We start from the raw sequence: 15,033 nt of genomic DNA, 5'->3' as shown, positions 1-15,033 counted from the left end.
TTCGTCGGTCAAGAAACCATCGCCTTGCTCATAGTGGCCTGTCAAAAGTCTCACAGGCTGGTGAACTGTATATACTAGAAGGGTAATTGGGGAATGAGGAGCAGGTGCATGAGTGTATGTGGGGATCAGGTGACTGGAACTGGCGGGGCACACTGAGAGCAACTGCTATCATGACTGGGAATGACAGAATCTGGAATGACAGGTAAGTTAGTGACTGGCAGGAAAAATAAACTGGAGAAAAAAATTGCAACAAATTAAGAACGGGCTGATGCCGTGACACTGTGTGGTCATGGATTGGTGGCAAAAATTAGCTCAAGATAGATGGAGCCTAAAATTCTCTAAAACTCTTAATATAGCTCTTAAAAAAATGTCACAGCATCTACAGTGGAGTCTGATTATCTTTTCTTCAATAAGGTTTGTACTTTAAGTTCCACTAATCATTTTAATGCAGTGCAATCTGTTCTTTAACAATAGACATAATTTTTCTCAAATGGCAGATACTGTATCTCCTTTTACACCGGCATTCTTCAGCTTTAATTTCATCCCCTTCAGCTCTTTTTCTTCTGAACCCTGTGGGCGTCTTGCTGACAGGGGTCAGAGCTATTCTGAGGAATGTGAGTAGAAAGAGAAATGTTCTCATGGTGACAGAATGGGAGCGATACCCACTAGCAACATGCCTTATGTTGTCTCCGCTAGAAAATCAATGTGGGGAGATGGAGAAAAGTGCAGACAGACCAAAACAGAGAGGAGACGAGGTGAGAGGAGGAGAGGAGAGGTGAGGACAGGAAGAAGAAAAGAGAATGGGTGATGACCAGTAAACTGATAATAATATCCATAGGGGGGTGGTGTCTTAGCACTCAGCTATTACCACTTGTCCCTTACATCGGTTTTGTGCCAGTTGCCATAGAAACCAACCTCAGCTACACCCCAGCGAAGAGACGTAGCCTGGCTGACTGAGACATGCACAGGTGGCCTGTTTGGTAAAGACCTTTGCAGGGATGCAGCATCCAAGTTAAATCTGTTGGTTTATTCAACAGATTTTCATCACAAGATGCTGCATTCTTGTGTGTGAGAGTTTGTGATAAAATTGTACTCTCAATATTCTTTCTGTTCTGCACTTCTAGTAGTGCATGATTGAAAATGAAAATGAATTGGCAGAAAGAGAGGGAGAGGCAGAAGAGACTGACTGTGAAAGCATGAAGTGGACTTGTTATATAAATTCTCAATTGTGGATTTTTCTTTCTCATTTGTGTCCCTGTGAATTTAAGAAAGAAACATTCTTTGTTTGTCAGGTATTGTGTGTCCAACTGTGCATGTCTTCGTGTGTGTTTGTGAGCATTTGAGAGTGTGTGCCACTGCTTGCCGCCAGGAAGGCTTTCCCAATTTTCAGTAATTGGGTTCACTGTCTCGGTTTACTGAGTCCTGATTGTGGTTCTGTTTTGTTTCCCATCGGAGGAACACTGTCGCTGAATTTTGATTATGTAAATGACTTGTCTTGTCTTTTATATAGCTCTCTGTTGTTGTTTACCATGTCCTCCCCATTTGCTGATGGATTATATAAATAGAAATTTAAGTTGGCTTTTGAAAGTCAAGATAATACTCAGAGTGAGAACAATAATCTACTCATTTAATTAGCTTTACGGTAGTTTTGCTTGTGTGTTGATAATATAAGGTAAATGAAAACAGTATATCAAATATCACAAACTTCTGGCTGCTTATAGTTCAGAGCAGCTCTAAAATGACCCAAAACACATTTTTAAAGCACTAGCACTAGAATGATATTGTTTGTAAGAACATGTAATCATTCTTTTATTCACATGAAAACATAGATATATTAAGCATTTTGTGTTTGTCTTTGCCTAATAACTAACAGTGCCTCTCAGCCCAGGTGACATATACTAATATCTATTTGTCAGTCTTTTTCCTGTGAGATGATCAGTGGAGGTGCAGGGGAATTCTTGCCTCCTGGATGCTTTGATGGACAGACTCCCCCGTTGGCCCGTGAGTCAGCGGGTTAATGGGGATGTTGAGAGAGGCATGTAGTGAGAAAGACAGCAACCTGGAGAGCCAGACAGAAGAATCAACAGACAATCAACAAAATGTTTACGCAGTGAGACATCCGATCAAACCCCTCGAGAGAAGAGGAGGTGTGGGAGAGAAAATGAGAGAAGCACAGGCACTGAAAGACGGACAGGAGCTGTGGGTTTGGCTTTTAATTTTTAGAAATCTCACAGCCAAACATTTGATTTCTATGTTTGCATTATCAGATAATTGCTGTAATGACAGCCAGACAGACAGAAGGGGAGACACGAGTTTCTACAGTTTTTTTTTTTTTTTTTTTGGATTTCTGTCAGCTCACTGTAATTAGTAAATATAAAGCCCAGAGGTCTGCCATAGTTGTAAGAGAAAAACACAGTGGGTGGCACTAAAATTGTCAACACTGGAGATAATTTCTCAAGAGGCTTTTTATGTAACACAGCCAAGAAATCAATATTGTTGGGATTTGCAAAAATATATAAGGAGGAAAGGATAAAAGGAACGAGAATGTTTTTTGTGATATTTCAACTTTTTTTTCGAATGTTTCTGTTTCCACTCCATTTTTTTTATGCGCAAATGAAAATGCACATAACAACAGGTGGATGGAGACGCACTTATTGTAACCATAGGTCCATAAGCAAGCCGGCAGGCAGAGCCCAGTGAAATTTACGTGTACTTCATGTCATTCAAGTCAAGCTCTGCAGACTCTTGTGGCACTTTCTGTACATGATTGTTGTACCTTAACCTGGCATCCGTTAGTGATTTGAAGAGCATGAGGTCCGAAGTCTTGGCCTTTGATTATCTATCGCCACACTTGGTCTTTATTGTCATTCAGCTGGTGGATAAAGGCAGAATTGCAAACTGTCATTTGTTAGTTGTGTGTCCAGATTTCCTTGTGGTCTGGTGGCTTTTATTTGCAAATGCTGTACTACCTCAAACTTACATTTCACAGGGAGGGAGAAAAGAGGTAGTTTTTGAAGGCGTAACAGTTAAATAAAGTTCCTCTGTCAATTTAATTTCCCTCCACGGCACACTCAATGTCGAGGTAATGATTTTAGCCAGAGTTTAGGAGATTTAATAATGATCATCCATTTAGTTTTGCATGAGAATATTAAAAATACTGCTGTTGTGCATAATCGCCTTGACCAGTAGTGCCCGTTGGCAGGAGATAAAGGTTTTGTTGGTGGGGCTATGTTATATCTAGCCTATTTTAACTTTGACATCAGTAAAAGCGGCCATGATGTTCACTGTGGTGGATCTAATTCATGCAAGTTTTAAGTCTCTGCAGATGTTTGTACTATGCTGTAGTGACATGTATGAAAGTCTATGAATAAAAACTAATGGCCAAACTCTAATAGCTGCCAGGTGGCTTTACTGATACAAGCCGGTGGACTAAAACTGAGCTGATGAAGGTGTTTGTGTAGGCAGCAGTGACAGAAGCAGGCTTTGCGTGACAGCTCCACCTCCACATCACACCTCCACAGCGTGCGGCTCACACATCTGCACCTCCTTTTCCTCCTGCTGCTGTTGCTCTTTTTCACCTCCTAATCATTTTATAGGGAGGTGAGGAAGATTGACTATACGCACGCAAGTACACGCTCGCATACGCACCATGTGTTTGCCCCAAGACTGACACAGACATGCACACGCGCATGCACACAGAAATCCAACAATTCTCAAATGCGAAGCCCTGCCAGGCTCCCCAGGCTGCACAGCTTGTGTGACATTCTGTTCCTAATGTATGGGAAATGCCACATGTGCATACATTACAGCTAAGCCTGTCAGTGCAAAAGCCGTTGGCAGCCCGCGGTTATAGCTGCACACATGGACCTTTAACAGACAAACTCCTCTGTCAATGAGGGACGACACCAAGGGCGGAAGTTTGAGCAGCAGTTGGAATTTAACATGCATTTCAGAAGTTGTGAGGCTGTTACATGTGTAAGGAGACTGTGTGTCAATAACACAACAACATGCCGCAGGGGCTGGCTAATTGCTTGTGTAAAACGACGCTTGACTGCAAGGAAAGTTTCATGTTTGGGTGGTTGACTCACAACAGTCTTATCTTCTCAAGCTGGAGTTCAGTCTCTCCTGTTTTGTCCAGGTTTATCGTAACGCCTGGCTGCTCTGCTCTCATTAGAGACAACTCACTGGAGTATTCCTCTCTCGCTCCTCAGCCTTATTTTCAACTCTCTCATCATCATCATCATCATAGTTTTTATTCAAAGCGTCTCTGAAGAATACTCTCTTCATCATCTCTACCATCACCCTTGGTCTCTTCGCACCTCTCACACATTTCTCCCCGCCACCTGCTACCCAAGCATCGTAAACACACCCACACATGCGCCCACGCACACGCACATATGCATGCATTCATGCACACATGCCAGCGTAGCTGCGAAAGGTCGGCCGAATGCCAGTTTCGATGCGATGGCTCTCTGGTCCCTCTCATGGTTCCCCCCACTGCTGTGCTCATCAATTATACACAGCCTGCACATTGTGTGTGTGTGTGTGTGTGTACATGTGCAGGTGCTCTTGTGCAGACTTGTGGGATGCAGTTGTGTCAGAAAACAAAACCTCGCTTGGTGTGAAGGCTTGTGGCCAAATATGAGGGTGGGAGACACTGAGAGACTGTGGCAGTGTGGGTTTGAGGCTGTACTTTCTCATTAATATGCTCTCGGCTGTTTATGTGCTTCTTGTGTTTTGTATCTAATTACTTTTCAGTTGACCCACCTGCCTTTTTCTTATGAAACAGTCTCCATAGTTTTCCCAGTGAAAAATAAATGACTCAGGAGAAATAGGACTGGATCACACATTCACATATGGCAAATACACAAACACACACACACACCCTCAACACACTCCCTCACAGGATGATTAGGTAGGAAGAGAGTGAGCAATTTATGCAAAGGGAGTTCAAAGAAAGCCTTGTAGAGTTTTCACCAGCAGCAGAAGCATCTTTTTCTTTTTTGTCCTCCCCTGGCTTTGCGTGGAGATTCTCTTATCTTGCCTTATATTGGAAATAGAGCCATAAAAAGTTCGAGCAGGAGGGGACACTTGCTGAAAAAAACTGAATGACATTACCCTGCCAAGTTTTCATCTTGAGCATCACCCACGCTGCACCCCTGAACACCAAACTGTTCATCTTCCTCACCAGCCAACATTTTGAGATGTTTTTGTGTGCCTCTGGAGAACAGTCTAACAGTTGTCCCTTGTGCAGGGCAGATGCAGGGCCCTCATTTCAGCACATGCACAATATGGGGGCCCATAATTTGAGGTATTTTTTTTTAGATGTTATTGTTGTATGTTTTTGAGCTTGATTGTGCGTCCTTCATTTGAAGGACAGCTGAACCTGCCCTGCTGAGGGAGAAACTGGCAGGGGATAAGATGCAGAGAGGGAGAACAGGGAACAGACATGCCCTGCAGGTTCATTACACCTCCACCTCACCCCTAGCTCTCTATTTTTGCCTCAGTACAAAACAACATTGCATGTACAGTAAATGTAAACACCTTATTTGGAACCTGTAGTCCTCAACATCAAATGTCCACTTCTGTCGCAATAAAACCACAAATAACTTATGTGGCCATAAGTCAACACCTCAGAGTCACAGTCTACTGAAACTGGTTTGCTAAGGGTCACACTAATGAGCTCTTCACTGCTGCTGATTCTGGTGTTCTGGTTTAAATTGAGCTGAGTTCTGCTTCTGATATGGTCGATCACAATATTCTAGTGAATCCTCTCTTGGCTCTAAAGTGGTTTATTTCAGATCTTTCTAACAGACTTTCTAAGTCTAAATCTCTAAGAATAAAAGTGATGGTGCTCTTGCTGTCAGACCTTCAAACAGCCACTCCAGCAGCCACCTCAGAGAATTGGTGGTTCCTATGTGCAGTATAACACATACCTACATGATAGCAAAACAACATAACCAGCATGACTAAACATTTCAACATCCTCAGATGCAGGAACACTCAAATAACCAGAATATATCCTTTCTAATTGCTAACTGATTCTTTTTGTATCCCACCCCTAGCTCCCACTTATGCAGTGACTGATAACAGTTAAACAGAAAAAAATGCAAAACCCTCATATGCAATACTAATACATTACAAGGGCTTCCATTAAAAATGATGATAAAATCCTCAAAATGTTCTTCCCTGGAGAAGCCAGGGTTTTGGCCTAATCAGCAGGATATTGAATGTTTCAGCTACACGGCACATTTTTAAATACATTTATATATATATATATATATATATATATATATTTTAAAGCAGCTTGGTGAGGATTACTGTTATTGACAAATATATCCTACAGTGTGTTCTGTATGTATGTAGATATATACATGCATTTGTGATGTGTATTCTGTGTCCTCTTATTTTTTATATCCTTTCCTCCACCACATTTGTCCTCCTACTCTGTTACACTGTATACTGTAACTAACCAGCTGTGACATCTGGAGCCAAATGGGTGTAAAAGCTGTAGACAGAGGCCTCATGGGATTACACACTGACCTGAAATACAGCAAACATCATGTTATTCACTTCTATCTGGTTTCAGTGGCCCTGTCACTTCCCAGTCAACATTAGCCACATAATGACAGATCACTGACACTGATTAAACAGTGTCTCATGCTGCCACAGTAAAACATTGTGATCTTAGTTTACAGCCTGGGAGAAAATTATTTATTTAGCCACATACAGCAGAGAAGGAAGCTTGTCCTCTTCATGGCAGGGTTTTATTAGTGTGACTTGTGCCTTTGTATCTCAGTATTTCTGTTGGCGGTGGTTCTTATTATGCCGTTTCACTTTCTCACAAAGCGATAACGGGAAATTTTTTTAAACAATATGAGTATGTATTGCATCACTCTGTGTTCCAAAAATTCAAGACCCATTGTTGCACAATTCTTGTGAATGCTTTACACAATTACTGTTACAAAAATGCAATTTTTGTTCATTAACAACAGCCAGTACTCATGATGATTACTACATGTTAAGGTCTGATTCCTCCACACCATGATGCCGCTCAGCTACACAAATCCAGCTGAAAGATTAACCATGGCTTATGTGTTTACTGTATTAGCATGCTAACATCTGTTAGCGTTTGTCAACATTAATTGTTCTGTGTGCCTTGCTCATGCCATGTAAAACATTTGTCCAGTTGGTTTGGGCAGGTTAACTGACAGTCTTCTGTTTGTGAATCAGGCGTTTATGCTCAGTGGTTAAAATGAAACTGTCTAATATGGACACAGTTCCTACTTTTGAGTTTTAAGTAAAGATAGTGGGGGAAATGTAAAGCGAAAGAAGGAGGGGTGCAAGGGTTCACTTTCTGGTAGCAGTCATTCATTTTTTTTTGCAGCAAACACAATTGGCAGTTTTTGTGGGTGGGAAGCCAGTGAGGGATTGTGCCCATGTCACTGTACACTGTATGTGGTGCTGCAGACAGAGCATGAGCCCTCCCTCTGAAACTTGTCACGATCAGGTGAAAAAGAGGCCACAAGTATCACAGTGGATCAACATAGAGCTAGCTGTGACAATGGCCACTGTGCAGAGAAATTGGGTGTTAGATTGGGTTAAATTGGTTTAAAAGGGGAATATTGAACTAAAAGGAAGGAGGGAAGTCAATGGCCCTGTTGAGACCTGGTACTAAAATCCATCTCAGATCGATCGATCACAGCCAGACAGGAAAAATGTGAATGCATCAAAAATTCATTGAGAGTCCAACCAAACCAAACCCCAACCACATTTAGAGATGATTGTGGATGCATACAACCACTCTGTTGATGTAAGGTGAAAAAGGTGAGGTAAAACTCTCAATTAACACGTCAATTACATAAACTGAGGAAAAGTCCAAACTAAACTGTGCACCTAAATTACAATTTAACTTATTGAGCAAGCAAGCTGACCTGGTGGATGCTAAAATTGACTTATTTTGGGTCAGCTACTGTATGCAAGTATTATTTTCTTGGATATAAAGGGGCATAATGAACTCTTTTTTTCTAGCATGCTCTTTATGTGCAGTCACATGACACTGGGAACTTTGTTGCTATGGCACCAGGGCTGTTCATAAGGTGCACACTAGGGAGGAAAATGAGGTCACCTTTTTCTTGTATAAGTTGAACCATCATCTGCTGGCTGCAAAGAAACATAATAGAATTTATATATTGAGTAGAAAAGAAAGCTCTCATCATGCTGCTGTGTGTGAATGCAGTCAGTCTCAGGTTTATTATGGATGTATCTGGATATACAGGAGGTAAGCAGGTCTAAACAGGGCTAGAGACCAAGAGGCCAAATCTCTCCAGAGACAAGCTGTTCCTCCAAAAGCACAGGGCAACTGATACATTGTTGTTATTAAACTTCAGGTCACTTAGTAACACAGATAGGTCATCAGTCTCTCATGTCCTGGCCGGCGGCCTTATAAATTGCATTTGCCATTCTGCTCTGCCTGGAGGACAAGACCCTGCCTCAGTGGAAACGAATTTCGTAATTTGTGATGCTGATGGCTCCTGGCCTCAAACTGAGGGAGCTGGGTTTAAAGCACAGGCAGAGGTTATACATTGATATTCTGGATAACTAGGTGAAAGGATTAAAGACCGCTGGGGGGGCATGGGATGATGTAACCTGTGGGCATGTGGGTGTGCCCTCGCTCATGTGTGTCTTTGTCTTGTGTACTTAATGTGCTTTGATGCATCTGTGTGTGTGTGTCTGTGTGTGTGTGTGTGTGTGGGTGTGGGTGGGTTCTCCTCCATCTAGATAAAAGTCCTTCTCCTTTTCCGATCACATGACAGCTAAACATGAGGGATAAGTAGACCTGACTCATGGATGGACCTTTTTGGCTCACGAGAACAGACACTCACAGGAAGTAGGCCTATAACACAGAAATGAGCTTGCCAACACCTGTGGCTTTAGGAAAGTAGGATCCATGTTCATCTCTTATATGTCTACAGGAGCATGGCTGCCGGGGCGGAATAAAATGAGTTATGAGAGCAAAATCCAGGAGCCACTGATTGGGATTATCTAAAGAATGTCTGTCTCCTCGTACCGGATATTAGGAACATGAGGGGACGGCTAAACTGATTAAGCCTGATTTGAAAGAATGATGCTACAGGAGTATGGATGTGACTTTGTGTGTCTCTCACTCACACACACACACACACACACACACACACACACACTTACACACACACACACACTACATACAGCCAGTCCTAAATTATTGCCCAAGGAGATCTGAAACAAAGTGAATCATGCCATGCTGATTTGATAAGAATTGAGCAGCATGAAGGGCCTCACGCTGGGCAGTTAGAATGGGACCATATGGAGGCACAAGGCCAGCTCCTGTCTGCCAGCTGAGGCTGTTTATGAGACACTCCCACTGCTGTGGCACCTGATCTTCCTGCCCATCATCGAATTATGCAGAGGGAAACATAATACGTATTTTTATGCTTCCAGCAATCTACAAATGCAAATTTTAGTGCAGTCAGACACCGTAAACACCTCATAATGAATCATGCTCGCTCGTGTTTTAGCTGTGGTGTGATCATACTAATTATTCCAGGATTGTAGTAACTTCTTTTTGAAAATGTTGATGCTGCACATCTAGCCAGGTGCTTTAAAAAACACATCCCCCAAACTGCATATGCTATATACTCAAATTGTCTCGGTAAACACTACCCACCTACACACTCATACATTCAGACATAATGTCATATACAGTAGGGCACTCTTTTCTCATTTGAGATATGATTATGTAACGACCTGATTCTTGTTTTGTTTGAGTTATTGCATTGTTTTTCTTTTGAAGCTATTTCACGCATTTCTTTTCAGAAAATCCTCCTCTGATGCGTCACTCTCTGCGAGAATTCCCATTGTTGCCCTTTTAAGTCATTTTCAATTTCATTCTCATTTTTACCACCAAAGATAGATCTCTGTTCTCTAAACCTGAAACAATTTGGATCTGAACCATACTGCATTTCTCTATTTCCCTCCCCCCTCGACTTTTCCCCTTTAAATCGTCTCTTAGCTGGATGCTGCAGGACTTCCTGGAGGCACACTCCAGGACGTGTGACTGATGATGAAAGGTGTCCTGAGATAACAAATGTTAAATTAGATGCACACATACACACCTGGGAAAGCCCACTGATGATCTCTGTATAATGGCAGGGGAGCCATCCTTCAGCAACATAGTACAAGCTATAAGGCTTTGTAGGACATAAGCATTGCTGTCCATCAGCATGATGCCAAAATCATGACCAAACCCTTTTAGCTGGAACAAGGCTGAGTGTCTATAATGAGATTATCTTCAGGGTAATGATGAATGTGGGGCTTAAAATGAGTAATGATAGGTCCACAGCCTCACCTCTCTCCTTATATAGTAGTATAAAGCTACATTTAACTTCGGCAGTTTTCATCTAAAGGCATTCCTCAGGTCAAAAACCTGTGTTTAAAAAAAAAGAAAGAAAAACACGCACAACAGATTAAATCAACTGGGGTGAGTCATCTCTCATGTGCTCTCTGGATCTCTTTTTTCTGTCTCTGTGCGTGTATCTTGTTGTCACCCCTCCATCTGCCGCCCTTCTGGTTCAGTGAAGTGCAAACCTTCATCAGAGCAGCTGTGATAGGGAGACACAGAGGGTGGCGGAATAGGAGGGCAAGCGTGGCAGAGGACGATAGAGAAAGAACATGGAGAAGGGTAAACTGGGGTGAATGATAAGGCGAGATCAGTGAAGTTGGAGATCAGAGGACGGGGCAGTGGAGGGAAAGCACAAGTGAGGTGGGTGATTGAATGGAGGAAAAAGCCGAGTGAAGAATATTGCAGTCTCTTGCCGCACTTTTGTACCACAGAATGTGATGCACAGGCAAATAGCTTGGCCATGCTATTTCTGCATCATGATGTAGAAGCTTCTTTTGATATTTATCATGGTTATATGAGGGATTGTTTTTTGTGTACATTTGTGATTTTGATTAGTTTTTACACCATTCACACAGAGCGGCACAAGCATATTAATACAACTGACTTGGAAAAAAATCGAGGAAAACAAATGAAAAGACAGAACCTCCCCGCTTATTTGCAGTTCATTGAAACTGGGCAGTCTCCATACAGCAACAGTCCCAGTTTATCTTACACTTTACATATATACAGTATATGTACTTTTTTGTATATATTTGTGACATATTTGGTGACAAACAATATATGCAGTAAGTGTTTTTCAATGAGAGGTTAGATTAAAAATTTATGCTTACAGTCCTGAGACATCGGTTTCCTTAGATTTCATGTTGAAGAAGTTTTTCCTTGTTGTTCTTTGTCTCTTCATCGAAAATGAAAACACATCATTGATGGAGGATTTTTTTTCTAAGATGAAAGATGAATCATCCCTGTGTTCTAAGACTGCAACAAAATATGCATGGAAATGTCACAGATTAGTACTGTAAAGAGGACAGAAACACACATAGAAAGAGTGGTTTCCTTCAACATGTTATTTATTGTGGTACTTTATTTATGTTTAAAAGGCCTGAAGTATAATTAACTGTTGAGTGTTAGAGCGGGAGGTGGACAGATAATTTGAGAGAGGACAGGCAGATAGAGAAGAGGGCTGAGAACCTAATGAACACTGCGTTTTTATTCTCTCTGCCCTCTCCAAGGCAGGAATCTAAATTATTATTACCTGCTCTTTAATAGATCAGAACAGTTCCCCTCATGCACATGGCCTTCTACTAGTGGGGACAGCTTAGTTAATTACACAACAGTAAATCTGGAGCAGGTAGCAGCCGGGCTGTACGATCTCTTTTAATGAGGTTGCACTGGTGCTGAAGAGAACATTCGACACTGAGATGAAAAAAAAGTCTTACACCAATACTGTGAAAATTTTAACTGTGAAAAACGCAATGAGAATATAAGAGTTTTAATTACATTGTTCATGAGAATTATTGCACTTAAATGTGCATTACAATAAATATGAATTTGAAACATTTGTGAAGTTTTGATTTATGTTAGAAAGGGACGCATGCAGTGGTGCTATGAGCTAATGTTAACATTAGCATGCTAACATGCTCACAGTGACAATGCCAACATGCATTTATCAGGTATAACATCAATATGTTCACCACCTTAGTTTAGCATGTTAGCTAACATTTGCTCCGCTTTGCATGCTGCTAGCGTAGCTAAAAACATAACTGGAAGTCATTTTCAAGTGTGATGAGCAGTAGACACCGCCAGTGTGTTAAGCTAGTTCTTAGCAATATGGGTTTTCTTTAGTTAAAATGCCATGTTTATATGCTCTTAATCTTTTATGTGAGAGTTCTTTGGTATTTTTGTAAAACAAAGCAGACATTATCTGTCTGTTTGACAGATAATGTCCCCCCCACACACACATAAATTCAATGGGAGGTTGGAAAGATGTCGACGACAATCTTTCACTTTCAGTTATTTTAATCACAGTCCTTATCTCACCAGCAAATCACACTGGAAAGGTGGAAATTAGGCAAACTGAGAGGGAGGGGGTGGGAAATGTGGCTATTTCAGTCTTTCTTGAAAAACAGAAGCCCTTCTGATATTCAGTGGAGTATTCATCGCTCATATGATACAAGGATGCTTCACAGCTGCAGGCTATATACAGAAACACATTGTTTTTGAGCATTACAGGATACATTTAGCATGTTTGTGCACCACTTTAACTTCACTATATCTGTTGCAGGGCTGTTGCATTGGATTGCATTACACAGCTGTTTTTGTGTTCACCCACTGTATGTTGCCATATTTTCTGCATATGAGTCACATACAGTATGTACCTCTAAACTATTTAGAGTTATCTCTTTCAAAAAACATACTAGTGTAGAAGCAATGAGAACTGATGATGAAGGACTTGTATTGCTCATATTAGTATACTTTGTGAGTGCGTCACACTTTCATCCACACATGGTAATTTATTAATGTGTTGAAATTTACATTTTATATCATAATATAATATTTTTATGACCCCCAGCTTTCTCCATTATTATTTAATTTTTTAAAAATCTTTTCTGTATACGCTCCCAGTTATTTGCTACTGCAGTGTCCCCACAGGGACCATTACAGTTTCATTTTACCGTATCTCATGTGTAAGGTAAACAGGCTCATTAAGCAGGTTGTGATCACAGTTGAGCAGCGCTGCAATGAAGGTGACTCACAGCAGGGGCACATCACACGCAGCATGAGGAAATCAACTCTCCCACTGGGGAGAGGCTGCTGGCTGCTGCATGGATGTGGCTACATGTGCAACAGAAGCTAATAATCATATGGCCCTTCTTTTTCTGTCGCTGCACTACTCATGCTCGCACACACACACGTACATGTATTTTTTTTAATCAAGGGCAGCGTTATATTTGCATACCTGCTTTCCTTTAGAGGCAATTTGCTGTTGAAGCTTTCAGCAAGGCCCTTGCACATTTAAATGCAAAAATGACTTTTTACATAGGTTACATTTTCCCAATGTACTTCAGTAGTTCAGGTAAATAAATGCTTGATTAAGAATCATAATAAGCACAATAAGAGCTGGTAACTGAAAAGACATGCAGTATGTGGCATGAAACAGCCATCTGTCTTCAGTCTGTCCTGAACACTGTGTGCTGCTCCCTTGAAAGCTGTACACCCACAGCACTTTGTTCTGTCAGTAATTTCAAAGATCAATTGCCTGTTCAGCAGCAGCACTGTTAGTGTGATGGTATCAGTCCTGAGCTCAGTTTCCCACCAACTCAACAGCAACACCACAGATTTGGGATTTTGACACAAACTGGATTTCCCTTGTTTTAAAGGCAACAGATAAAATAGCTTCATGTAGAATCAATTCAGTAAAAACTGTAAAACTGGGCTTCCGGGTGATGCGAAGACAGAGCGAGCCCTATGGACTGAGGTGAACTTTCCAAAGATCAACTTGTCACAGTGACTCAGGAAACATCCCTGAGGTGAGCCGTGGGTGACAGCTGCTACCGCTCCACTGGCACAGGTAAATGCCAGAAGCCCCACTTGGATACACTGCCTTGCTGACACACAAACACACACACACACACACACACACACACACACACACACACACACACACACACACACACAAACACACACTCACTGCTGTCTTAAAAGACCCTAAAAGGAACACAAGCAGGCTAAGCATTAGTCACACTGTCACCACAGAGAATAGAGATGGATGACACAATAAATGCATGTGTGCACCTTTTTCCACAGATTCATACACAGACTCTCTCTCATACACACACACACACACACACACACACACACACACACACACACACATAGAGCTGAAGAGAACAATTGTGATAATACAGCATTATTATTACATAAAAGACTGGTAAAAATGATGATTAAGTATTTAAATATTCCAAAAATGTTCCTTTATGTGGGCGCTCATTTCATCAGTATGCATGTCTCAATGTCTATTACAAATTCCATTGTATGTGGTGGTTGCATATACAGTAGATGTCAGTGTCTAGTGTGTTATATTTGCTGTTTTTTTTATATCGACACATGATGTAAAAAGAAAAAGCACAAATAATGTAACCTAAAGAAAAGCACCCATACACAAATATACTTGCACTCACAAGAGGGGGCTCAAGTCTCTTCTGAGAGGCAGACATTTGAAGCAGAGTAGAGTGACCCTGAGCACAATATTGATTATGTGTATCGATCCTTCTCTCATCTGCTCTTGTTGGCCTACAATAGTCTGATAAACGATTTTTAATAGGGTAGATACAAATATCTTTAATCCTCATCCAGGTGCTGCATTATTCCTTCTGTTGTAGAGTTTTCTCAAATCTCTCTGAGAGGTTTTAAAGCAAATTGGAAAACAAACTAAGACACCCAGTCTTAATTATTTCGTAATGATAAGTAATTGTAAGTGAATCAAAAGTAATTATTTTATCTTCCAGGCTTTCGTATTGAGCTGCAGTACTGAGGAGGGCCACCAGGTGTCTGTAGAGTAAAAGGAATGTATTTGACTTTACAGAATCAGTTCC

At 41.2% G+C, this 15,033-nt stretch overlaps 1 protein-coding gene across 1 annotated transcript in view; it reads left to right on the top strand.

Moving 5' to 3' along the window:
- yjefn3 (YjeF N-terminal domain containing 3) overlaps positions 1-15,033 on the top strand; it is a 39,943-nt gene that overhangs the window by 11,212 nt on the left and 13,698 nt on the right. The gene's annotated exons all lie outside the window — the stretch shown is intronic.

Source organism: Siniperca chuatsi, linkage group LG6 (assembly GCF_020085105.1).
Source record: "Siniperca chuatsi isolate FFG_IHB_CAS linkage group LG6, ASM2008510v1, whole genome shotgun sequence".
NCBI classification, from domain to species: domain Eukaryota; kingdom Metazoa; phylum Chordata; class Actinopteri; order Centrarchiformes; family Sinipercidae; genus Siniperca; species Siniperca chuatsi.
Note: the sequence above shows the minus strand (reverse complement) of the source record. Positions and strands in the feature narration are given on the sequence as shown.